We start from the raw sequence: 26,055 nt of genomic DNA, 5'->3' as shown, positions 1-26,055 counted from the left end.
CAGGTTGGCAAGAGCACAGAGAAAAGCATGCCCTCCATTGATCAGCCAGTCCAAGCCTGCTGAGACACTGTCAGAGAACAGCTCAAAAAACCCCCAAACCCCAGAAAGGGAAATGCAAGGAACCAAAGGGTTTGATGAGAAGATAATCCAATGTAGAATAGAATAGGTTGGGTTGGAAGGGACCTCCAAAGCTCATCCAGTCTGACCCCTGCCATGAGCAGGGACATCTTCACCAGCTCAGGTTGCTCAGAGCCCCGTCCAGCCTGGCCTGGGATGTCTCCAGGGATGGTTCATCCACCACCTCTCTGGGCAACCTGGGACAGGGTTTCACCACCCTCAGTGTCAAAAATGTCTTCCTATGCCTAGCCTGAATCTCCCCTCCTTTAGTTTAAAACTATCACCCTTTATCCTATCACAACAAGACCTGCTAATAAGTTTGTCCTCATCTTCCCTCTAAGCCCCCTTTGTAATGAAAGCTTACATTGCAATTTGCATTGATTCATGCCACTAGCAGTATCAAGGCTCTTTTTTAGTTTAAAAATGCCAAGGAAGTGCAGTTACGCAGAGAAAGGTCCAGCAGTCACATTTCTCCAACGTCTCCAAAGCATGTTAAAGCAAAGCACGCACCGATATGCAAAATTTACATGAGACCATCCTCATAATCCAGAAAGCAACTGAGAGACTCGGGATCAGAGCTCAGCAAATTTCATTATAAATGGGAAAAAAACCTTTCACCCTATAAATAAAAATACAAAAGCCACACAATTGAGATCTCTTGCAACAAGACAACACCAAGGCATGGGGAAGCAACACTGGAAAGGGAGTTGGGAGCAGAAGGTTTTGCTCCATTCTCTAGTTCAATTGCTGGACCACAGGATGACCCTGAGCATTGCCAGTTCTCACAGCATTCAGTGCTATTCATGAGTACCCGGTTCCTGGAGTCATATGATTACATTGCAACCCACACTTCCTTTTTTTTGTTAAAAAAAAAGGAGCTGTAGATGTCAAAAGTTGAAGAATAAGTCACGACGTTCAAAATGCTCACGCAAAAAGAAGAAAAAAAATCACTATTTTAAATAGAATTATTCAAGTTTTTGGGGGAGGAAAGATTGATTCTTTTGGGTTTGGAATGTAATTCTAATGGATTCTTTTCCCCAACACTATACACTGGAAACCTTAGACTGGGCAGGGAATAGCTTAATATGGGGTCAGAAAAGGAGGTTCCAACATTTCCACCTGTAAATTACAGATGGGAAAACACAGTGTCCATAGCAACACCTGCCTAGAAATGTGGTAGCCCCTTTGAGGTACCTGATGCTGGCCTCCCTAATCAAAAGAACATTATGCATTGGGGGGCGATATGAAGGCACAGCAGTTTAAAAAAAATACAGGAGAACAAGGTCGCAAATTGTGATGCACTTTTATCCAGCATCAAGCAGGGGAAGCCCTGGAAGGCAGCTCTGCCAGCTCATCTGCTGGCTCACCAAAACTACCAAATTCACAGCCAGCGGCGGGTCTTGCCCAGCAGAAATACCTTATGGTAATAACGATATTGTAAATACGGACTTGACCTTCTGAACAGCCTTGGTTGGCTCTTATGGAGCTCATCCAACTGCTGAGCCCTGTGACAGTGGGCTCACTGTTGTGGACACCATGGCCCTACAGCCCTGACTGCAGATAACCACCACCTAGGAGTAATAAACTTCAGCCCTGCATTCAAATATCCACAAGCACCATGAAGACGAGGTAACTGCAGGTCACATCCATTTCCTTTTTTTTTTTTTTACTGAAGAAAACTATTAGTATTTAGAAGATTTGGATCTGGGGTGTCCTATGTTATGCATGGAATAGATTATAACCATGGACAAAGGGGGTAAACACCACACTTGAAAGCAGCGGTCACTACCCAACTCTGCCCAAAGCTAATGGACTGTTGGAGAGGGGCCAGAGGAGCCACAGGAATGATCCGAGGCTGGAACAGCTCTGCTGGGAGGACAGGCTGAGAGTTGGGGTGTTCAGCTGGAGAAGAGAAGCTCCAGGGAGACCTTAGTGTAGCCTTTCAGTGCTTAAAAGGGGCCTGTAAGAAAGATGAGGACAGACTTTTTAGCAGGGCCTGTTGTGATAGGACAAGGGGTGATGGTCTTAAACTAAAGGAGGGAGATTCAGCGCAGACATGAGGAAGAAATTTTCAATGCTGAGGGTGGTGGGACGCTATCCCAGGTTGGCCAGAGAGGTGGTGGATGAACCATCCCTGGAGACATCCCAGGCCAGGCTGGATGGGGCTCTGAGCAACCTGAGCTGGGTGAAGATGTCCCTGCTTATTGCAGGGGTTGGACTAAGCGACCTTGAAGGTCCCTTCCAACCCAAACTACTCTACAGTTCCAAGTAACTAACCAACTATGACACAGAGAAATTCACAGAAGGAAGAGAACAGGAAGGACCTGAGCAATCATGGCACATGGAGCCGCTTTGGGTGCTGGCACAGGCAGCAACCCCAGAGCCAACCCCACCGGGCAGCCCAAGTCGAAGTGATGGATGCTCAACTGTGTGTTCCTTGAGCACGAGGAGTTTGCTGTTCACCAGCCCTGCAGCCAGAGACAACAGCAAGTCAGCTGCTCCCGCCTCGCACGGGGGCAGAAAAAAGAAGCCTCGCTGCTCTCGCTGGCAAAAGCTGCTGAGTTTCTGTATTATCTCATCTTTGAGATTACGAGGAAGTGAGCGCAAACCTGTTCAGTCGCATTGTTCCCGCTCAGCCCTGGCCAACAGCCGGGTCATTACTGTTCTGTGTTCCTGCTGTTCCGCAGCCCTGGGGCAGCTCCAACCCCTTCTGCAGCACCTTGGGACACGCTCCTGCCAACCCCAGCGGGGAATTTAACCACAGCCGAGCACCAGCAGAGAACACACACAGCACGAGAGGTCAGTCCACATCCATTAAATTCCTGAGTTCAGCTGACATTGCTGTGTACAGGGTTTAACAAGCCCAACCTTCACTCTTTCCACCATCTGCAAAGGAAATCACATCAAACCCACCACCCCGCGTATCTCCTTACGGAATCCTTCCACACCTTCTGCCTACCAAGGATTCCCTCTCCCTTCTCTACCAGCACTCAAGTGACTGCAAAGGACAATCAGTGACTTTGGAAAGACACTGCAGAGCCTGCTGCAACCTGTTCGCAAAACACTTGGGGACCTCCTGCTATCGAAGTCACCGCAGCCATCGCCGCTCGGATTCTCCTCCGGTTAATGCTCATTTTGCAGTGCTTGGTTCTCAGGAACGCAGGTGCTGCTGCCTTTAGACAGAGCAGACAGAACCAGAAAGTGAATCAAGGATCTACAAATAAATATTTCTTTAAAAATAATTTTAAAAAAATTAGATTGACCAAACACTAAACCCCCTCTTGCTAATACTCTGCCTTGCCGCATCACTATAGAATCAGTCCTCTATTTGAGCAAACATTGCATCAATTATTTTTTGTTGAGAATTATGAGTTTTGTTTGCAACATTTTCTCTGCACGTTCTCCTTCCCCAGAAGAATTTGCTTTAAAAGAAAAACACCACCCATAACATTTCTATGCTTGCTTATTTAAGAGAAATACAGCATGCGGCTCTAATGTTATTAGCACCTTTCCTCTTTTTACAGCAAAACACAACTAAATGACACATTATGAAAACTAAACAGAGGTGGAAGTTACAGGTCTTTTCCCCCCCCTGCTTTTTCAAATGAAGTATTTTATTAAGCAAGCTCAAAAATCCAGATCACACATACAAAGAAAGGAGTTTGGAAATCCCCCTCCCTCCACCCCCACTGCTATTTGCTAAGGAAACCAGATGCTCAAAGCCAGCCAAAAAAATGATCTCAGCCATTCTTAAGAGAGCCTACAGCGCATTTTCATGAGTCATGGAAAGCAACAACTCGTTGCTTTGGTAATGCTAGGTAAGCAACTGGTCATCCATCCACAGCCAGCCTTTCGGCACCAAGTCAGAGAGCAGAACACTTCTTGACAGGTGACAGAGATGGCCCCAAAATAGAGCCTCGTGGCAAATTTACCTCCCAGGAGGTTTTGTAAGAAAGTATGGCCTATAAAAGCACTTAGCAAAGCATTTGGCAGCCAGGATCCCCCACAGTCCAGATCCCTGCGTTGTAGGGGTGTTGCTCAGAGCCTGCAGAAATAGCCAGGGCAGGGAATGGATGTGGAAGGCACAGACAGAGAGGGGAACAGCAAGAAGGCAAGTGCCTCATTCACACTCTGCCTACAAGCCAGGGCAGATAGGAAACCTACTGCCCATCAACCCAAAGCCAACACTGGGGCACGTAGGCTTGAGTGAGGAATTGCAGGCTGCTCCATCCACCAGACCCCATCCAACCAGGGGTCTGTGGTGACCGCACAGCCCATAGACACAGGACTCTATGCACACGGGGCACACAGGTGCATAAAAGATGTAGTTAAGCTTTCATCAGTCGCTGACCAAATGGCTTGATCTTCTCATTTCATAGAATCATAGAATAGTTTGGGTTGGAAGGGACCGTCAAAGTTCATTCAGTGCCACCCCTGCCATGAGCAGGGACATCTTCACCAGCTCAGGTTGCTCAGAGCCCCGTCCAGCCTGGCCTGGGATGTCTCCAGGGATGGTTCATCCACCACCTCTCTGGGCAACCTGGGACAGGGTTTCACCACCCTCAGTGTCAAATTTCAGCCTGAATCTCCCTTCTTTTAGTTTAAAACTATTTCTGAAGAACTACAAGCTGATAACCAGAAGGATGCCAGCCTCTGGTTAAGGAGAACACTGTTGTGTGAGTCTGGAGGCATTGGTAGACACAACTAATGTACGTGCAATTTATCTGAACACCACAAAGGCTTTCAAAATATAAATATATATATATATATATAATTTTCCTACCATTCTTTTTGGGTGAGAGAGATTACTGCAGGGGCATGACTCAAAGCCCTTGGTGACACTCCTGAACATGGTGGTGACCCAGCCTAAAGCCCTTCAACCACACCAAGGCACCCATTCATCAAATCCCAGCTCTGAGGTTTTGTAAATCCAGCCCAAGACATGTCAAGGAGGTGGGAGATTCCTCCTGCAGCAAGGGGAGACCTTGCCCAACAAATTCCATGTTCTTCCACAAGTACCTCTCTCTCACCTTTCTCACCTCTTGGTGACTCCCACACAGCATGAGACACCAAACTGCACCTCTCTGCCAACGCACACTATGAAACCCAAATCAGCTTCCCACGTATGGGAAGTCTTACTCCTTGTCCAAGTCCCAAATAGCTTTGGGACTCCGTGGTGGTCCAGGATGGAAGCCCAGCAGGCCACACCACCCCCCTGGGACAGTCCAACATGAAAGGCAACTCCTTCTGCACAAGATTTCCCAGACATAGACCAAGACTTGAACAAGCTTATCTCCAGCTTTCCCTCCAGAGATGAAGGCAGTTACAACCTTCAGCACCTCTTGCACTGCATCCAAAAATCGATTATTTGGCCTCACTTCCTATAACACAAACTACAAATAGAAGACATCCTCACCACCTACAGCCCCATCCTGAAGCCAACCAGGCATGCACCAGGTGTTGCGCACACCAACAATGCTGCAGGTCAAGTTGCTGAAATATTGCGATAATTAAACATTTTATTCCTTTTTTCTTGGGCCAGGTAACACAGTGGTAAGTCATGAAGATCTTAGCGCAGTGTCTTGGGGAGAGCATTGTGGAGAGCCCCAGCAAGCATCCCCACTGCAAACAAAAACAAGCAAGAGCAGGCATGTTCCTCAAATCCTTCATGCTCAAGACAACATTTCAGCCAAACGAGGTAAAGCCAAGTCTTCAGACAGAAACCATCACCAGGGTATGTAGAAGGCAAAAGAACCACCCGTAACTCCAGCCAGCACCCAGGAGCACTTTGTATTCCCCAGGCAGCACAGCCACAAGTGACTGTATCACAAGAGGGGGAGCAAGGGGACATCAGCCCAGGCCACCAGTGAAGCAGATCCTCCCGTCCAGCAAAGCCTGGGAGAGCTGAGGATGGGGAGCAGGAGTGTGGCCCCACATCCAGGCAGCCCTGATGGTCCCATCCCAGCTTCAACACCCAGAAAGCTGCAAGAGGAGACACCAGCAGGGCTTCCCTGGGCTGTCACCATCCCAGGAGCAGCTCCTGGGAGAGAAGAGGAGCCAAGTGCAGAGTTTTCCAGTGAAAACTCAAGAAAGAAGCATGACGGGACTTGCCCCATGATGATTCTTCTTAGGCACTGCAATCACCCCCTGCAGCCTCCGTTGGGAGGGAATACCCATCCGGAACACTAAACCACCACCTTTCCCGTCCCTTTTTCCTCTGGCAAGACACGGCACAGCTTGGGAACAGCTCAAATTCACTCTGCTGCTGGGTTCAGCAGCAACAATGTTCAGAGCCGGACCTTGAACCTTTCAATAAAATCAGTGATGCAATAAGCTAAGCACAGCTCAATACAGTCTCTGTTTATCTCTTTTACTCTCCACCAGCATCATCCAAAGAGAAATAACTGAAATATCTTGCATATTTCTCTAATGACTTAGTCTGTTAGCACCCGCACCGAGGGAATAAGACCAAGGAGCAGCAAACACATTCCACCGGTTTATTAACCGGGTGCTCAGGTTTCCAAAAGCCAGCAGAAGGATCGGTGCTGCAGTTCTGTGCCGAAAGGCAAACAGAAGGCGCCGAGGCTGCAGCGTGAGCACCTGCATCAGCAAGGAAAGCCTTCCAGGAGCTTGGCCCAGCCTGGTAGCTCTAGCTGAGGATGATGCTTTATCGGTTCAGCAAAACAAGCCCTGCTCCACAGCACATCAATGCATTGACCCACCTCAACAGAAGCCAGCCCAAATCTCTGTTCTCCAGGTACTGGTTATTCATCACTTCCACACTCCTGGGCTGCTCTGTCCCACCGTCCCAGCCCACACACCTCCCTCCAGCCACCATGTTAGTTCTGCTGCAGATACTGAGCTGAGTTATCAACCTGTCAGCATCATCCAGATGCAGATAACACTATCAGGTGCCCTTGGCAATCACACTGCACTGAGCCAGCACACAAACAAGGGACAGTCCTCTCCAGGGCACCCCCCCGGTAATGGTAGAGAAGAGGTGAGGGGCTGAAAACAGACCTATAAGAAAGATGGGGACAGACTTCTTAGCAGGGCCTGTTGCAACAGGACAACGGGTGATGGTTTTAAACTAAAGGGGGGAGATTCAAGCTGGACTTGAAGAAATTTTTGACACTGAGGGTGGTGAAAGCCTATCCCAGGTTGCCCAGAGAAGCAGTGGATGAACCATCCCTGGAGACATCCCAGGCCAGGCTGGACAGGGCTCTGAGCAACCTGAGCTGGTGAAGATGTCCCTGCTCATGGGTTGGACTAGATGAACTTAGAAGGTCCCTTCCAACCCAAACTATTCTATGATTTAAAACACTGTTTCTGTGCACACACACGACTTTCCTTCAGTTCAGCTTCACCACCAGCTAGAAAACACCTCAGCTTACACTTTCTCCCAAGCCATTTTCTCTGACCTTCCTTATCACAGCACCTGGGCTGCCCCAACCCTTCAACCCACACCAGAAAAGAGATTTCACCATACTCAAGAAATGTGCACACCACCCTTCTGCAGGTTCCTCATGCCTCAGCATCACTGCTTCCACCTTATAGAGCAAAAGGTGCAAACAGCTCACTGTAAAGAGATCAAATATCCGCTCGATTATTTTTAGGTTCTTATCACAGAGAGTGCCGCACTATTTCCAGTTTACAACTGTGATGATCTGACCTCTGCTCAACCACAAAAATGCAGAGGTTGTAGCACCAAAGCACTACGCAATCCAAGTAACCCACCATCCTCATCATGATGGACTTCCATGTACATCTGCAGAATAGAACAGTCCAGTTAGAAAGGATTTACGACAATCATCTAGTCCAACCGCCTGACCCCTTCAGGACTGAAGGACAAGGACAGGCCTCAATAGACACTCCAAAGAAGCAGCATCTTCCTCCAAACCCCTGCACCAAGACCACCAAGACCCCTGCACCAAGACTCAGCACAACACAGGGTTCGTTTTTGCATGTGATGTTTGGGCTAATGACTGTTACCTGCAAAACTTTCAGCAGTCCCTTGGGGATTTGTGGGCACTTGGAAGCCACTGTGCAAGAAACACCTTCACGTGGACAAGACAAACACGATCGCTCCAGGGCAGTCCCAGCAGTGCAGCAGCACCCAAAGCACCGCAGAGGCCACAAACACCCTCCAGCAGTGCTGGATTTAAGACATTCCTGCCTCCTTTGCCAAGACTCCTTATATCGCAAATTACTTTCCCAAAGGAATTTTACAGTCTTTTTTCCCTCCAAACCATCTAGCTGTCAATCAAATGACATTCTGTTCATTAGCATGCAAGCTCCTGGCCATAGTAGATTTGCAGGATGCCTTGAATCCACATGTCTAAGGCTATTTTTTCAAGCAATTTGGTGTTTAACCACTACCTGAACACTCAATGCATCCTCCCACCCCCTCCAAGGACCTGGCCACACATGTGCTGTTTACACAACAGCCCACGCAGCAGCTCGGCCGCCTCCTTCCAGGATCCGGCCCGCGGCGCCGGGCACGGCACACAACGCGTGTTGCCAACCGGACTTTGTCCCACGCAGCTTTCACAGTGCCGAGCCAAACCCTGGCCCAGCTCCACCCTGGGTTTCATTGCTGCTGTGGCTTCTCTTCCCCAAGGCTGCTCCAGATCATCTTGCAGAGAGCTGCGAGTATAAAATACAGGGAGCTTTCACAGAAGCAACGATTAGTTCTGCATAAAATGGTGGCCAACTTGGGTTGTAACTCAGGAGAGCAGGACAGGCTGCAGCCTACTACAGAATTCAATTAAATTCAGAGTCCCTTGGTCTCTTTTCAGTGGTGCCCAGTGACAGGATGAGGAGCAATAGGCATGAACAGAAACACATAAGGTTCCACCTGAACATGAGGAGAAACTTATTTCCTTTGAGGTGCCAGAGCCTGGACCAGGCTGCCCAGAGAGGTTGTGGAGTCTCCTTCTCTGGAGACATTCAAACCCACCTGGACACCTTCCTGTGTGATCTGCTCTGGTGACCCTGCTTGAGCAGGTGGGTTGGACTGGATGATCTCCAGAGGTCCCTTCCCACCCCAACCAACCTGTGATTCCATGGCTTCTGCTAGCATTTACATTAGGATCTTCCAGGATATGAAAAGTGTTTGGGGAATGCATTTAGGAGCTGAACGCACCTCTTTTGTGGAGTACAAGTCACCGTTGACTTCTAAAAGCTTCAGAAAGTCAAGGTCAAAGCCCCTGGCTATCCCTCACAGGTATCCCTGCTTCAGGAACAGAATGTGGCACCCAAGACCTGACACAGCGATGACGATCTACAGCACGTCCCCACACCGGGTCACAGGGACAGGGAAGCAGAGCAAGGAGCCGCAAACAGCCGCAGGGCTCAACTGTGAACGCACACACCCCCAGCTCACCAAACCCTTCCACCACAAGCACTGCAGCACCAGGTGAGCCAGTTTTGGGCTAAAATCCTCCACAGGATGCTGCATCTTCCACCATCCTGGGTTCAGCTTGTCCCCAAGTCCTGTGGCTGCAGGGAAAGCTTCTGCAGCAACAGCCCCAGCACTGAAACAAAGCAGGGAGCCATGTACCCCCAGCCTGCAGCCCCAAAATTCTTCACCAGCCCCATTACAGCATTCTTTCCTTGCTCTCCTTTCCCATGCAATCCATGTTCTACAGTGAATAGCTTTAAACTTATTTGCTTTTAATTTCTCCTGTTTAATTAAAGATGAGCTGGGACAGACTGATTAGGCTGGACACTGGGGGTATTTTAGCAACTAGCAGGAAGATTACTTGGCCAGACTAGATCAGAATTGCAAGGACAGACAGAAAACAAACAATAATGCCCACACTCACACGTGCTCGCCCACACCTCTGGACAGAAAAGCACTTCTGTGTATGATGCTCACCGCAGTGTTCACCACATCAGACAACGGCTCATGTCGCACAGGGTATGGGGCAAGCCCACAGAGACAGTGTGTTTCAGGCCTGAGAAAACACTCACCATCCCAGCAAATCACACTCAAAGGAAGAAAAGGCACCAAGAAGAAAAACATGCGTGGCCACACACATGGATGGGGAACTGCTCCCCAGAGGGACCCACCGAAACCTCCTGGTCACCCATTTCCCTTTGCAAAGCTTAAATGAGAAAATAAAAGTCTGGGGACTGAGGGTGAACCCACCAGGTTCAGGATCAGCAGGCCATTTATAGTTTGGCTAAAAAGTGCCCCAAGGACATACATTTAAAAAGTGGAATTCCATATTCCTCTTCTTATGGCTCCGTAATGCATTTTCCATCTCCCCGGTGCACATTCTGCACATTTCTGTGAGCATCACACTTGGCCTGTGCTCCGTGCAGAGCAGGACTGGAGGGGACGCAGCCCAGCAGCCTCCTGCTATCCATCAGCCACCCCGAGAAAGGCTGGAACATGGGGTGCGTGTCCCTCTCCTGTGCTGCATCTCGGGATGTAAAAGAGCCCAGAGATTCATAGAGAGAGAAAACATGCTTCGTTAGATCAGATGATCTGGCTGAACCGTGGTTGAACACTTATTTCCTCCTCCCTTTCCCATTGATCTCCTTGGCTAGAAGAGCCAAGGTAAACCAGGAGGAATTGCCGTCTCCTAATGCTGAGCTCTGAGGTTTGCTGCGTCTACAACAGCCTCATCACGGAATCTCAGAATCACTTTGGTGGGAAAAGACCTGCAAGATCATCAGGTCCAACCGTTAACCCAGCACTGCCACTAAACCGTGACCGTAAGAACCACATCTACGCTCCAAAGCCAGCCTGCGTGCACTGAGCAGTCTAATAAAAGATTTCCCTTGTAACAGCAAACCCTGACTCACTTCCCTCCAGCCTCGACCCACAGGTCTCCAACAGATCACCCAGTACAGAAAATCCTGCCAGCTTTCACACGGGTGCCCACGTCCAGCTGGGGGAGCGGGGCTGGACACACGTCACCCTCAGCACCGCAGCTGCACGGTGTGTCCCCCTGCTCTGCCGGGGCCCAGACACACCGTGTCATCCCCACCGGCATCCTCCCAATGGGAAAATTCAGAAAACGCCTCAATTCCAAGCTGCACAGCAAATTAGCAAAGCATCACCAAGTGATAGTGACATTTTGGAAGGGATGAAGAAAGGACTGTGCCCCTCCAGCTGCTGCAATCGCTGGCTCTGCACAATGCAGTCCTCTCCGTGCTGGATGAAACTCGAGACTCTTTTACAGCTCTTTAACAGCCCCCAAAAAAACAAATGCGTGACCCATCAGCACACATTGACCAGAACTGTGGGTTTCTGATGAAGATTTAAGACCCATGGAAAAAGCTGCAATACCAAAACTGGTTTAGACAAGGAAAGTATAAGAGAGCCTCTAAATCCACATCCTACTAGACTGGCAGCCCAAGTAGCCTCATGTCCTCCCTCCAACAGAGAAGCTTTTACAAGCTATGAAACCTTCTTTCTGCTGCAGAGGCATGCCCCGAATCTGCAAGAGCCCTGGGAAACCTTGAACCCTGGGTTATAATTAATGTCAAATTAAGAGTTCTGGAAACTGGACCACCTGCCAAAGCTATCACAAGGCACAGGTAGTCATGGGCAAGCCCCCACCTCCCACACTCCTGAGGAACAGGCTCCAAGAGCTGCACTCTGGGCACAAATCCTGCACAGAGCTCCAAATCGCACGTGTCAGACTGGAAATGAATTCACAAGGTTCCAGAGAAGGGAATTCTCCCAAACCACTTACACTCACCGATGAGGCGAAAGCGCATGACCCTGGAAATCCATGGGATCACTTAAACTCTGCACAAACCCCAAACCTCCAAATTCCCAAGTGAGCCCAGATTTCCAGTCCATGCACTGGCGACACATGCAGACCCTGCGCCAAACAGGAGCGGCTCAACTTCCAAAAACCACTGGATTACAAGACAGGAATTGAGGATAAAAGCAGCAGCCAAAGGGGAAACAGCTCTCCAAACTGCATGGGGGCAGAGCGACGTTTTTGGCCGCCATGCACAACCTGGCGAGCCTGCCGGCGCACACCCACTCGCATTGGCACACGGTTCCCACCTCCACTCCCCACCCAGCCGTGGAGGGCTGAGGGCCGGCAGAACCAATCCTCCTGGAGCATCACTCCAAGCTGTGACAGGGTTCCCCACAACAGCCGCTCGCTCCATCCAGGTGGAAATCCAGCTTGAGGTCGCTCACACCATGCGGGTACAGCTTCCCCTCGCCCGTGGGAGCCCGTGCCCACGGCAGAGCCTTCCTCCCCATCCTCACCGCTCGGGACACCGCACAGGGAGGACTTTGCTCACGGTGAAGCTGGAGGGCGAGGGTTGGCCGGGCATTCGTGCAGCTCCCTGGCATGGATGTGATTCTTTCCACAGAAGCAGAATGCAAGCGACTGCAGCCAGGAATGTACCCATACAATCCATAGTTTAACGCACCCCGATATTGGGTGTCAGGGACAGGCTGCCCCAGGTTGGGAAAAACAGTTTATGCAGCTGAAAGCGAGCACGATGAAACAAGGCGAGAGCTGTAAATCCCCAAAGCGGGGGAGAAGCTCTTTCCCAGCTCCCCACATCCCCTCCTGGGGAGCCGCTGCGACCCCCCACAGCTCCCCAAACCCCCCACCGAGCGACAGGCCCGGAGGGACCAGCTCCTACTTGCAAGATTAGAAGGGGGAGGAAAGGGAAGAAACGCCACCGGCTGCAAAACTCTCCGTCACCGCCGCGAAAAACAACAAAAAATACAATAAAATAATTAAAAGAACGAAACAAACCCTCGCACCGGTGCGGGAACCTACCGCCCGCGGAGCTCCCGGTCCCCGAGGAGAGACTTACCGGTCCGGCAGCGCGACTACCCGCGGAGGGACACGCCGGAGAACCGCGGCCGCACCGCTCGGCTCCGATCGCCCGCGCTCGGCTGCGCTCGGCTCAGCAGCGGGAGCGAGGGGGCGCGGGGCGGCGCACAAAAGCGGGAGGAAGCGGTGACGTAAGAGCCCCCACGGCCAATGGGGTGGCGGCTGAGCGGGGAGGGGGCGGGGCCGTCCAGTCTCGCCCCGCCCCCACCCACCGAGAGGGAGGTACGAGGGGGAGGTACCGCGCCGCGCCGCTGGGGGGCGGTGCCCGGGAGAGGGGTCCGGCCAGACGGGAACGGGGACACGGGGGGGGACTCGCAGCCCGTCCCGCAGCCCCGCTCGGTGTCGGTGCAGCCCCCCCAGGTCCCGCAGCCGGGATCACCCCGGTTGGACCACACAGAGTCACAGACTGGTTGGGGTGGGAAGGGACCTCTGGAGATCATCCGGTCCAACCCACCTGCTCAAGCAGGGTCACCAGAGCAGATCACACAGGAAGGTGTCCAGGTGGGTTTGAATGTCTCCAGACAAGGAGACTCCACAGCCTCTCTGGGCAGCCTGGTCCAGGCTCTGGCACCTCAAAGGAAAGAAGTTTCTCCTCATGTTCAGACGGAACCTCCTGTGTTTCAGTCTGTGCCCGTTGCCCCTCATCCTGTCATTGGGCACCACTGAACAGAGTCTGGTCCATCCTCTTGACACCCACCCTTGAGATCCTCTGCCTTTGCTTTCAGATGGAAGTTGACTTTTGAGCTCTTGCTGAGGGTCTCTGGGACCTTCTGAAATTGGGAGCTGGGACCAAACTGTCCCATTTAGGGTTGAGTTGAAAAAACAGATTATGAAAAGTAGCGTTGAAACATCCTGACTCCAGGAGATGGGGCTTCATAGAATCATGGAACAGTTTGAGTTGGATAGGACCTCCAAAGCTCATCCAGTGCCACCCCCGCCATGAGCAGGGACATCTTCACCAGCTCAGGTTGCTCAGAGCCCCGTCCAGCCTGGCCTGGGATGTCTCCAGGGATGGGGCATCCAGCACCTCTCTGGGCAACCTGGGCCAGCACATGAGTTGAAGCACAGGAGAAGCTGGTCACAGCGTCGCTTTCTGCAGCACACAGCTTTCCATGCAACCAAGACGTGAAGATGGGATGAAGGGATTGCTCTCTGATACCTTGGTTGGGTTTTGCCTCTTTTGGGAGGAACTGAAGCAAAAATGAGCCATAGTTAAGACCAAAGGGAGGGAAGAGACTCTCAGCTGCTCCTGGGCTGTGACCAGTTGTCCAAGCTTCCCCTCTAGAGCAGCTCAGAGCTCCTTGGGCAGCTCCCCATGGGAGGCAGAGCCACCTCTCAGCTGCCCCAATCAACACCCGCCTGTCCCAAGCGTCCTTTGTGTGTCCAAGTGCCTTTGGACTTGACTTTCCATATGGGGAGGGACAAAGGCAAAACTCACCCCTGAGCTAAGGCCCTTGTGCCTGAAAGATGGATGGAAGTTGGACTTGGGTTTTGTACCAGACTGGTGGGAAAGAGAGAAAATTCATATACACAATGGAAAAAAGTAGGTAATAATATTTTTCTGATTATTTCCCTGTTTCTCCATTTAGTAAATGTGTTGTGGAGAGGAACAGGAACAAAGTCAGTTCAAGATTTTTTGGGGGGAGAGAAAAAAATGGTCAGAATCTTAAACCCGGACTCATTCCTCCCAAGATTTTCAGGACTTGCTGCTGCAAGAAATATTGAGCCGTTGCCTATAAAGGCAATAGAAACCCCAACCAGGGACCCCTCCTGAGAGATTCAAATCTCACATCCTCGTATACAATCGCGTGACCTATTAATAAAATCCATAGAAACCAATTCTGTATATACCAAATAACAGCAGATGGCTCCAGCCCAAACTGCTCCGAGCTCCCTCACTCCATAAATGATTTTCCTAGGGCCCTTCATGGTCTTGATGTAATTGAATAGGTTTTACTCTTTTCTTTCTCTCCCTCCCCCTCCTCAGAATATTTTTGCAGCTTACGGAGAGGCATCCAGGGGGACCGAGCTGTTGCTGGAAGGAACCTCTGACTCCCACTTGCCTCATCCGTTTGGGAAGCAGCATAAGCCCAGCCTAAGCCACCTGGCTTTGGGAAGGAGGTTGCCTTTCTCTGCACCTTCCCTCTAACTCTTACAGCTTTTTAATAAAATTCCGGTAACTTGGCACATTTGAAATGTTTTGGCTGCTGCCCATCTGGGATGTATGTAATGAATTCTTGCATTGCAGACGCCTTTCTGAAATAAATCACATGTGTTTACCTTGGGAACCGGGCACAGGACTTCAGTTTCAGGTATTATAAGGCGCTAAGCGACAAGCAGCTCCTTTAAAACTTGGTTTTAATGGGCATCGCTCAGGCAAGCACCCATTACTGCTGAAAACCCCTTCCAAGCGTTTTTTCTTTTCTGAACGTGTTTGATGTCCCAGGAATCCCACTGCGGGGATTTCAGTTCCTGGGTGTTCCTGAACAATGCAAGAATCATCATGTGTGCGAAGCCTGTTTCCATCGATGTCAACAGCTCTCTGTTGATGGGCGTGCGAAGGATCTGCCCCCATATTCTGCCTTCTTGAGTTGCTCTTGAAAACATTTACAAAGCCTGGCAGAAGAACAGACGGAGGTGTGTTCCTTCTTCATGTGTTTTCCTACAAATGCTGGCTGACAGCATTCATCACATTTCTGGAGAGGAGCAAAAACCTGGGAGAAAGTGCCCAGTGGAGAGCACTGGTGAAACCAGTGTGTTGCGGAGGGTGGTTGTAGCAGCTCCATATGGGGAAATAAAATAGATGTGAGGCTGTTCTCTGCCCCTGAGAACAACAGGCATGGTGTGCCTTCTACCTTGTACCTTCTACCTCTCTCTTCTTTTCTAAAACAGTGTCAAACTGTCACAGAGTCACAGACTGGTCAGGGTTGGAAGGGACCTCTGGAGATCATCCAGTCCAACCCACCTGCTCAAGCAGGGTCACCAGAGCAGATCACACAGGAAGGTGTCCAGGTGGGTTTGAATGTCTCCAGAGAAGGAGACTCCACAACCTCTCTGGGCAGCCTGGTCCAGGCTCTGGCACCTCAAAGGAAAGAAGTTTCTCCTCATATTCAGATGGAACCTCCTGTGTTTCAGTCTGTGCCCGTTGCCTCTCATCCTGTCATTGGGCACCACTGAAAGGACTCTGGTCCCATCTTGACACCCACCGCATCTATAAAATGTATAGATGTGTGCTCTGATTCTTCTAAGTTGACTAGTCTACACGGTGGATATGAAGGACTATATCATCCCAATAATATCTTCAGTGAAAAGTTTGATGGCACAAGTGGGTAATAGTGAGCTATAAGAAAAGCTGATGGTTCATCCGCAGACCAAGAACTTTGCAAATCACAGCCCCAGGCTGTTCTATTTATGCTTCTCCTTTAATGACGCAAGCATTAGTATTTGCTGTGGGGAGAAAAAGGGAAGATATCTGGCTTTTACCTAACTGCTGCTATTCTGGGCTTGGTTAGGGTTCCTGTAGGAAGTGAACACAGGTCCCAGAGCACTGACCCAATTCTTCTGCAACTAAGTATGCTCCGTCTAACCTGAAATTCTCCCATGCCTCTTGTTTGATACAATATCCTTTCTTGCTTCCTGTCCTAAACGGCCACATAAAGCTGTTGTGCACTGTGAGACGTCTGTCAGGCTTTCTCTCCCATCGAGATGGCTGCACATCGACAGTGGGTGAAATCATTCCTATTCTTAGATTGCAAACTGTAAAGGAATGATGCCGTCTCAGTGTAAAGAAAAGAAACCAATTACTCACTCAGAAAATGTGGCTGCTCCAGAGCAGAAGGCTGGAGCTGGGAATGGACTTGGGTGGGATTTCAGCACGTAGACACAAGCCTGGGATGCCGAAATCTCTGCATGGCAGTGCCTGGGCTTGGCAGACCTGCAGCGGCTGCAGCTCCTCCTCATCCAAGATTAACAGCGAGTCTGCTGTTTGCTGTGGAAAAACAGGTGGAAAAAGTGGGCTAGAGCTATTCCCATGTCCCTCCAAATGATATTACCTGCAGAGAAGCCATGTTTATTTTGCTTAAATATTCACCCATTTCCCATGTGTTCTGACTGCTGCAAAGCTGAGCAATTTGGGGACTAACCTGGTCAGGATCCACAGACCACACGCATCAGTGAGGGGTTTGTGCTGGCCCAAGAACACACCTGAATGTACGCAGAGGTTTGTTGGGGACAGACATTTGAGCACAGCACTTCTCTATCTCTGCCTCTGTTTTACAAGAACCATGTCATGGAATGCTTGAGGAGGGTGAGAGTCAGGTTCAGATCCCTCTCGTGGTTCCTCTTCCTCTCGTGGTACACGAAATGCTCCATGGCTGATACAACCATACGTTCTGCAGGGCAGACACCAAGATCTGCTCTATGAAAGCAACCAGGCAAGAGCAACGAGTGATCTCTGCGGCTTGATAAGTTCGGAAACCTTTCCTCTTCTGTGGCAGAAAACTTTATTTTCACTAACAGCAGATAACGCCTTCTGCCCACTCAACAAATTAACCTCGTGGGTTAGAGCTTGGGTTTGCAGAATCATAGAATGGTTTGGGTTGAAGGGACTTTCAAAGCTCATCCAGTGCCACCCCTGCCATGAGCAGGGACATCTTCACCAGCTCAGGTTGCTCAGAGCCCCGTCCAGCCTGGCCTGGGATGTCTCCAGGGATGGGAACCTCCTTGGACTGAGAAAATAATCTTGGGCTCCTGCCCTGGCTCGGGGTACAGGATATTTCCAGTGCCCACTCCAGCATAAAAGGCAGGTGGCAGCAGCAACAACTGTATTTGAAAAGGAAAGGGTGAGTCCTGCACTTGAAGATAAAATGTGCAGGCCTGGTCCTAGAGGAGCGGGTTCAGAGCATGAAGACCCAAGAGCAGAGCTGCACTCACCCACTCAGGAATAGAATCATAGAATAATTTTGGTTGGAAAAGACCCTCAAGTGCAACCATTAACCTAACTCTGGCACTAAACCATGTCCCTAAGAACCTCATCTACACATCTTTTAAACCCCTCCAGGGATGGTAACTCCACCACTGCCCTGGGCAGCCTGTCCCAATGCCTGACAGCCCTTTCTGGGAAGAAAACTTTCCTAATATCCAATCTAAACCTGCCCTGGCGCAACACCCCGTCTTGGGGCATTAGACAGTTGCTCTGTGAAGGGGTCAGAGCAAAGGGGTGCCCCCCAGCCCTCTCCGAGGCAGCTTTTGTATCCATCGAGCTTGCTGTACACAGCTGACAGGAGAGAGTTTTTGGATCTTAAGAAACAAACGACTGAAAGCTCAGAGTGACACGCAGAGGAAGGTAACAGCACGCAGCAGCCAGAAACAGCCATCAACCAAAAGAACAGGTTTTCACTCGTATTTCTTCCAAGCTGGGTGTGAATACAGTGAGATTGAGTTATGTGGATGATTGTTTTTTTCCTGGTAGCTGTCACATGTGCTTTCATATCTGAATGTGAGTTTCCACACTATAGTTGTTCCATGACTCACCTCTTCTGCCCAAACAGAGGGAAAAACATCTCCAAAAAGGACAAAGTGAAAGTGAAGAGGATCTGATTTCTGGGTGGGTTTTTGAGCAAACCTTGTTGGAGAGCATTTCTCTGTGAGGCTTTTTCATATGTGTATGGAGATTCGGACACTCATGTCATCCAAACAGTGTTTGCAAGGTAACTCTATATATCACCCTGGTGAAAGGTGTGAAGCTGAAAGCCCTGCAGTTATACTACTGATCTGCAAACAGACCCAGTTTAGACTTTCTCAAGTAAGGTCAGATCTATCCCACAATACTTATCAGCTCATCTGGCACCTGAATATTGTGGAAAATAGCACAAGCAATACTGTCCTTGTGGCATTTGCAGCCGAAACTGCAAGAAAGCCAAAAATCACAGGGGACATCCTGCTTTTCCATCCCACCTTCTGAGAAAGTTCAGAGAAAATCTTGATCTTTTTCTGAAAAGAACCAAGATTCTCAGCCTTGCAACTGGCTCCTCTTGAGCAGAGTCTAAGGGACAAGAGAAGGACTTGGCAGTGTTAGGTTTACTTTTGGGCTTGATGATCTTAAAGGTCTTTTCCAGCCGAAACGATTCTGTGATTCTTTGACTGAAAGAGTCCAGACATGGGTTGGGTATGTGCATCCAGCCTGCCCTGTTCTTTGACACCACTGACTTCATTTGAATTTTGCTCATTATGAATATGACCCTATTCCTCTAATCCCCTCCTGATTTTAATGGTAACATGTATGTAACATGTAGTCAAAGCCACTCATTATAATCACTGGATTACAGCTGCCTTTTCAATCATCATTCTGCACTCTCTACTGTGTTCTTGACGAAGAAGCTTCTACCAGAACCTTCTGGCATATTCGTACTCCTACAGCTGACAGTGAATAATATACGAGCAGCCATAGTGCCTGAATTTGTTTGTATTCCTTCCCATCCACTCACGTGGAGCTGGATTTTAGCTGACAGAAATCAAGGGAAGTAGAGCCTCATGTACCGAAAAACTGGGATCTGTCCCATTGGCCATAAGCTTATCTGCACGCATCAAGTGGAAACCTATATCTTTTCCTTTACATCTGTCACAAGGGGGAAGAAATCACCGAAACAATCAAAACCTGACTGTTTACATATGTTTTGTTTTCTAAATGGACTTCTATAGAAAGTTGCAGCTCTGTTGCACAGACAGCTCACATAAATCTCTTATCACAAAAGCCATATGTCCTCATTTCCTCATCTGCGGTAAAATACGAGCAGCAGCGCTTCGATAATTAGGAAGCTGGAGGTAAACCACTCAGCATCCAGCAGCAGGAAAGTGTGTACGGGTGAAGGTTACAAAACACCAAACAGAGCAGTTTGGTTTTGAGCGGTGTCACTTGCCCATACACTTCCCATTGTGCGACTGTCGCTTGTGTGTTAACAAGCCAGTTCCTCCATGGAGGGGATACTGGAACAACTGGGAAGGTCTCAGAGATGCCTGATGCTCCTCATTTGGTTGCTCACCTTTGCAGGGCATTTATCCTTCCCTTGAAAAGGACTCAAAATCAGATTTCAAAACACAGCAAACTGACCTGCTCCCATCTAAGTCCCTTTGATACGATCTCCAGACACATAGAGGGAGAGAAGAGCATCCATGGATGGTTCCTTCTCATCAGATGGATGGCACGCTGGGGATCTCCTGTTCCCTGTGTGGACTTCATACGGTTTCACCTGGGAAGAAGGAGCAGAATGGTCCCACAGGACCAATCAGATATTTTTTGGCTTCTCCCTTACCAAAAACTCAGACAACTGTCATCTGTGACCCTTGTTTGACAAGTCAAGCTGGTGTCACTTGTGAACTCTTAGCTTCACCCACGTGTTTCCATAACGCTGCTCTGAGATGTATAAGTTAACTGAGTGCATACAATTAGCACAGCTGCCATTATGGCATGTCCGAGTCCTTCCAAATCTTGTATTTTTTCCAAAAGAGAGACATTTCCTAAATTTCAGATCAGCCAGCAATGGTGAAATGCCCTTTTGCCCAGCTTGGTGTGCTTTGTGTAAGGAGTATTTATTTAATCCATCTGAAACTACATGAGAAAGGAGAGAAATATCCCGGCGGCGAGATAAGATGATTATCTTCCCTGCAAACAATGGGCCCACGGTCAAAATTAAAAATAATTTGATTGCAAATAGGAAGCCTAGTAAAGCAGCAGGGCCAGAGGAAACATGACTAATTTTTTTTAGCTTGTCTGAACTCACACAGCAGAGCTTTGCAAGAGCTGTAACTTTGAAATATAGATCTGTAGAAAACCCATGGGGGGAGGATGGCAACCATCCAACTGCAATAGTACAATAGGGCCAAGTTAATGCAGCTGGTAGATCCAACCTAAATGACTAAATAGCAACAGACAAAAGCTATTTTAGGTGTAATTTGGTGGGGACCACAATAAATACGATTTGGGGGGGAGTGGAGAAAGTGAAGACTTTTTTCTCAACTCTTTTTTTGTTTCCATTCGTTTGCCTTTCTCCCTGGCAACATGTGGTCAAACCATGATGCCAGTGTCACCTGTGGGATCAGGGTCAATGCTGCACCTCCTTGGTCAATGTTGGTTCCTCCCATCTCCAGCAAAGACCTTTACTTTCTGCAGGAGAAGGAGGAGGAGGCTGCAGGACCATGATGACCTTGGAGATGTCTCCAAGAGAAAATTCTAATAGATGTGAAACCTCTGCAGGGGCCCTTATAAAGGCATTTCCTTTTGATGATGACTACCCAGCAAAAGTGGTTATGATTGCCAGAAACACCGTGTGCTAAACTACTGCTTCCTTAAAACAAAACCCAACATGAACCAACCTCTGTCCAGGGGGAATGTGAAGAAGAAAATGCTGCATAGGGCAGCTGTTCCTCAGCATGCGTGGCAGGACTCCAACATCTTCCTCTGTCCCAGACAGTGCTCATATGGTGTGAATTTTGGCGTCGTCCTGTGCAGGGACAGTATTGGACTTGATGATCCTTGTGGGTCCCTTCCAGCTCAGGACATTCGATGATTCTATGTATCTGCTGTAGACCTGCTGTTAAGCTGGGCAGACACCAAGACTAATCCAGGTTGCAGTTCTTGTCCTTGCATCACAGCCTGCATGTCAGAAATGACCTAGTGACTATCAATTTAATCCAGTGGACAGTAACATTTGGATCTCTGTTTTTAAGCATCTAAGATGACTGTATCCTTCTATAAAAGTTATTGTCTAGAACATTCTGTGCTTTTATTAGCATCGTTAGAGACGGGTCTCTAATATGAAGGCTCAAAACGCCCTGTGCGATAGGGGAGTGATGTTACATCCATTTGACAGCAGCAGAAATTCTGCTGTAGATAGAGGGTTGAAATGATCTGTTCCAAGAACATGGGGAGAAGCATGGATCAGAACACAACAAAGACATGATGTTCCCAGGTCTCGCTGTGACCACAAAACCACCATTTCTATTTGGTTTTGCTTTAAAAGCCTTTTAAACTGACAGTTTTAGTCAACTGAGAGTTGAAGCAAATCCTTAGCTATCTGCATTGAAGCCGTGTTGAACATCAGAACATGAGCACACTTAACTGATAGTAACTACTTCAGTTGCAGCTATGTCTGACCCTTACCTGGGTAGATATATTTTTCTAGTATTTTGAGGGCATCATATAAACGAGGTGAGAGAGTGTTGCAAACCCATATGACAGCCATAAGGAGAAGCTGACACTAGATGCTAACCGGTATTTAAGCCCCTTGGCAAACCTCAGATAGGTCCAATAATTGTAGGTGGATGAGAGCTGGCAGATGGTCATTAGGTTCCCAATGGAGGAAACACCGCTGAAAGGCAGAAAAAGAAATGACAGATTTAATGAATAGTGGCCACAAGCTCAACTACAAAGAGCAACCAGTCTGGATGTTTTCCTACAAGACTGATCATAGCAGAACCAAGGCCAGATGGTCCCAACACAGTACCTGATGGCAAGAACCCTCCAAACGAGAAAGTATGACAAGTGTCACCAGGGAAAAGCCTCTGATCAGTAAGAACGGTGGCTGCTTTTATGCAGGCAGTAAACTGAACTGCGAACAGGGCTGTGTCCTTCTGCTTCCAGCTCAGCAGAGAGTGCCAGGCCTTTTGCCATCAAAACATCAAAGCGTTGTCTCTGGAATGGGAGCTCTCAGCATTAAAGGCAGGTTCCCATTGTCACCAGAGGTTCAAAAAAGCTGAAAGATAGATATAGGTAGAGTATCAAGTACGCGTGAAAAGAAAGACGTGTTTCATGCTGGTGGACAGGATTTAGCATGCTACTCAAATCTAGGAAAATGAGATTGTGCTTGTTGTAGTCAAATAAACATCAGAGCATGTGGTTGGACACATCAGGGCTGGCAATAGAATCACTACAGTCTGTCTCTGACTGTATGTTGATCATGGAGGTTTTATTCTTTTATGAAAACAGCTAACGGTGACACGTGTCACGATTCTGTAAAGGGCTCAGACAGAGACCCGGAGAGGAGAGGAGGAAGCTTGGCCCACTTCCAGTTGCTCCATCACAAAACTGTCTCTTTGTAAAAGATTTGTTCTGCATGAGCCATAAAATGAGAACTTACTGCAGGAACAATGAGCTGCAATTCTATGACTCCATTATCCAAGATGGGTACAATAGACATTTCTGACTGCAACACTCATCTCCAGCAATAAACAAGAGACGATAAATGGCTTTAATGAGTGAAAAAGGACACCCAAAGCAGCAAGGGGAAAAGTATCACTAAATTAGTATTGACTTGGGAGTTGAGATCTCTCCAAGACCTGGTATCCCATGAGGTTGTCTCCAAGAAACAAAAGCACCACGTGCCACTCTCCACATTTCAAGAAGCCCCCTCTGGATACTCTCTAGCCTGGTCCCTAGATTTGGATAGTCCCTGGCTATCCAATTCTTTTATCAGAGGTCCCCTGTGGAACTTCATCAAAGTTCACAGACCTTCTGCCTTGTCCCATGAATTACCTGACAACTGCAGGGCTCCAGGAAGGAAGCCGTTTCTTGGAAGATACTTAAAAGAAATCCAGGGCAAAGCTCGTTCCCCTCCAAGATGGCTGGTAGTGCAGGGCCTGTTGGCAAAGCTTCTCTGCTTCCCAAAGGGAGAATGGAAAGCTGGAACACCCTCTTGGAGTAAAGAGACAGGTGTCAGTGGAAAAAAAAAAACCAAACAAGCAACAAACAAAACACAAGGCTCTTGTTCTTTTTGACTGTGTTCCTCTGAATGGAAAATCCAGGCAAGGAAAGTGGAGATTCCGCAGTTCACAATGCCAGGTCTCCTGATCTCTAATTTTGGAACAAAGTACTTCTCACCACCACTTTTCCTAAGCACGTATTTTCAGAGGATGATTTCACAAGGTCTCACAGAAGCAGATGTACATGCAGAATCTAAGGAGAAACAACTGTGTAAGTAAAAAAAAAAAATTACAAACCTGCCCTCCAACGATGGGATAGAAAGTGTAAAATGTTGGGTAGAAGGAGGTCTATCTTTATTTATGTCGCAGAGGTTTCTGTTTTGTTTCCCATTGCTAATGGGAAATAAACCCTGTTCAGGCAGCAGGGCACCTCTCTCCTGCACGCCCATTAAATAAGATCTCTTGAAGTCACAAAGCGAGTGGGTGGCTGTCTAGCAGCTCTGAGTAAGCTCTAAGAGGATGTCATTATTGCCAGACTTGGCCCAGCTTCACGTCAACCAGGACAATTGTGGGGGGAAACCCGACTGCAAACAAAAGCGAAGCCAACTGCGCTGTTTGTCCTTGGCCAAATGAAGGCAAAGGCAAACAGGGAAGGTTTATAAACTGGATTTGTAAAATCCATCCATTTCTAGCATGATAAAGGAAGGTTTGTTTTTTGTGTTTTTGTTTTGTTTTGTTTTGTTTTCTATGGCATACGCATTGCAAGCCAACAACAGTGTTTTCCTTGGGCAGAAGCCAAAGATTTGGCTGCATTTTTCTCCCACCAAACACCAGCCCTCTGAGATGAGTCACTGGTTCTTCAAGCGAGCTGCAGCCTGCTGGGCCGGGAGAAGGAGCCCTCGTTGCACGGAAAAGGGATCAGGAGACGATGTGTCATGCGGATCACCCGGGGAATCCGCATCACTTCCCACGGAGGGGCAGCGCAGATTGCATGTGGAGGACCCATGAGCCTGGAGGGGATGGAAATGAAGCCAGGGTATCGTGTTTAATCTCTGGTGAGCATCTCAGAGTCCGTGTGGCTCCATCAAAAGCTCCACTTCAGCCATTCAGGTATTTTGAGGAGCTGCAGCAATTTGGTTCTGTAAACCTGGATCCTCAGCCATCACCAGCTCTTTGCTGCATCCTCTTCCCCATCCTCTCCCAGCCCAGGAGAACCGGTGGAGTTACACAATGTGCCTGGAGACCCCTGCCAGGGAGCCAAGCAGGGTTTGTTTGCTTGTTTATTTATTTTAATTATTGTTTTTATTTCTGCTTGTTTGTGTGGTTTTGTGGTTTTTTGTTTGTTTGTGGGTTGGGTTTTTTTTTTAAGAATTTCTTCTTATTATGAGAGCTGTAAAACGAAGAAAAAGGACCCTAAGGAACAATTTAGTGAGTAAGGGTTGTGTAATCACTGGCATCCGACAGTGACTTACAGAAACTATAGGACAAGGCCTTTTCACTTCAGCCGCCCCTGCAGCACTGGAGGTCAAATACATCAATTGTTGCCAATCTACAGCTCATTCTTCGCTAGTTAACAGGTGAGCGAGCGATCCGCAAAGCTGGCAATGATGCTGCTGTATCGCAGCCTCGGCACTTACAGGATAAATAATAATCAGTATTAATAATCAATATTAACAGTCAGAGCCAGGCAAGCGGTGCTCCCTGCAGGAGTTTCACCATGGCTGCGCTCCACAGAAATGGGGCCGTGCTTCTGTGTGAGGTGCTGGGGTGTGGAGGAGATTATCGATGTGAAAATAAATAAATAAATAAATAGATAGATAGATAGATAGATAGATAAATAAATTAATAAATAAATAAATAGAAGGATCACAATCTCAGCAGTAAGTGGGCTCTGGTGAGAGGCTGCCATGGCGTCACCTCAGAACACCTGGAGCATCTTTCTGATGAGGAGAGACTGAGAGAGCTGGGGCTGTTCAGCTGGAGAAGAGAAGCTGAGAGGGGATCTCATCAGTGTTTATAAATATCTCAGGGTGGGGGTCAAGAGGATGGACCAGACTCTGTTCAGTGGTGCCCAGTGACAGGATGAGGGGCAACAGGCACAGACTGAAACACAGGAGGCTCCATCTGAATATGAGGAGAAACTTCTTTCCTGTGAGGTGCCAGAGCCTGGACCAGGGTGTCCAGAGAGGCTGTGGAGTCTCCTTCTCTGGAGACATTCAAACCCACCTGGACACCTTCCTGTGTGATCTGCTCTGGTGACCCTGCTTGAGCAGGTGGGTTGGACTGGATGATCTCCAGAGGTCCCTTCAACGCCAACCAGTCTGTGACTCTGTGATCCTGTGCGTTCCAACCGGGGCTGATCCCCCTCGAGGGGCCGCACCGACCCCGAGCGGGGCTGCGGGTCCCCCCGGTCACA

General features: G+C 48.7%; 1 protein-coding gene across 2 annotated transcripts in view; it reads right to left on the bottom strand.

The window, feature by feature from the left end:
* LOC309435908 (mitogen-activated protein kinase kinase kinase 3-like) overlaps positions 1 to 13,007 on the bottom strand; it is an 89,496-nt gene extending 76,489 nt beyond the window's left edge. For both annotated transcript variants that reach the window (XM_082044655.1, XM_082044656.1), the window contains exon 1: positions 12,925 to 13,007. The gene's annotated coding sequence lies outside the window, so the exon portion shown is untranslated. The remainder of the gene's footprint in view (positions 1 to 12,924) is intronic.
* Between the last annotated feature and the right edge of the window lie 13,048 nt (positions 13,008 to 26,055).

The sequence above is a fragment of the Streptopelia decaocto genome (genome assembly GCF_964273445.1).
Source record: "Streptopelia decaocto genome assembly, chromosome: 2".
NCBI classification, from domain to species: domain Eukaryota; kingdom Metazoa; phylum Chordata; class Aves; order Columbiformes; family Columbidae; genus Streptopelia; species Streptopelia decaocto.
The sequence above is the reverse complement of the archived record's forward strand: the minus strand, read 5'-3'. Positions and strand labels throughout refer to the sequence as shown.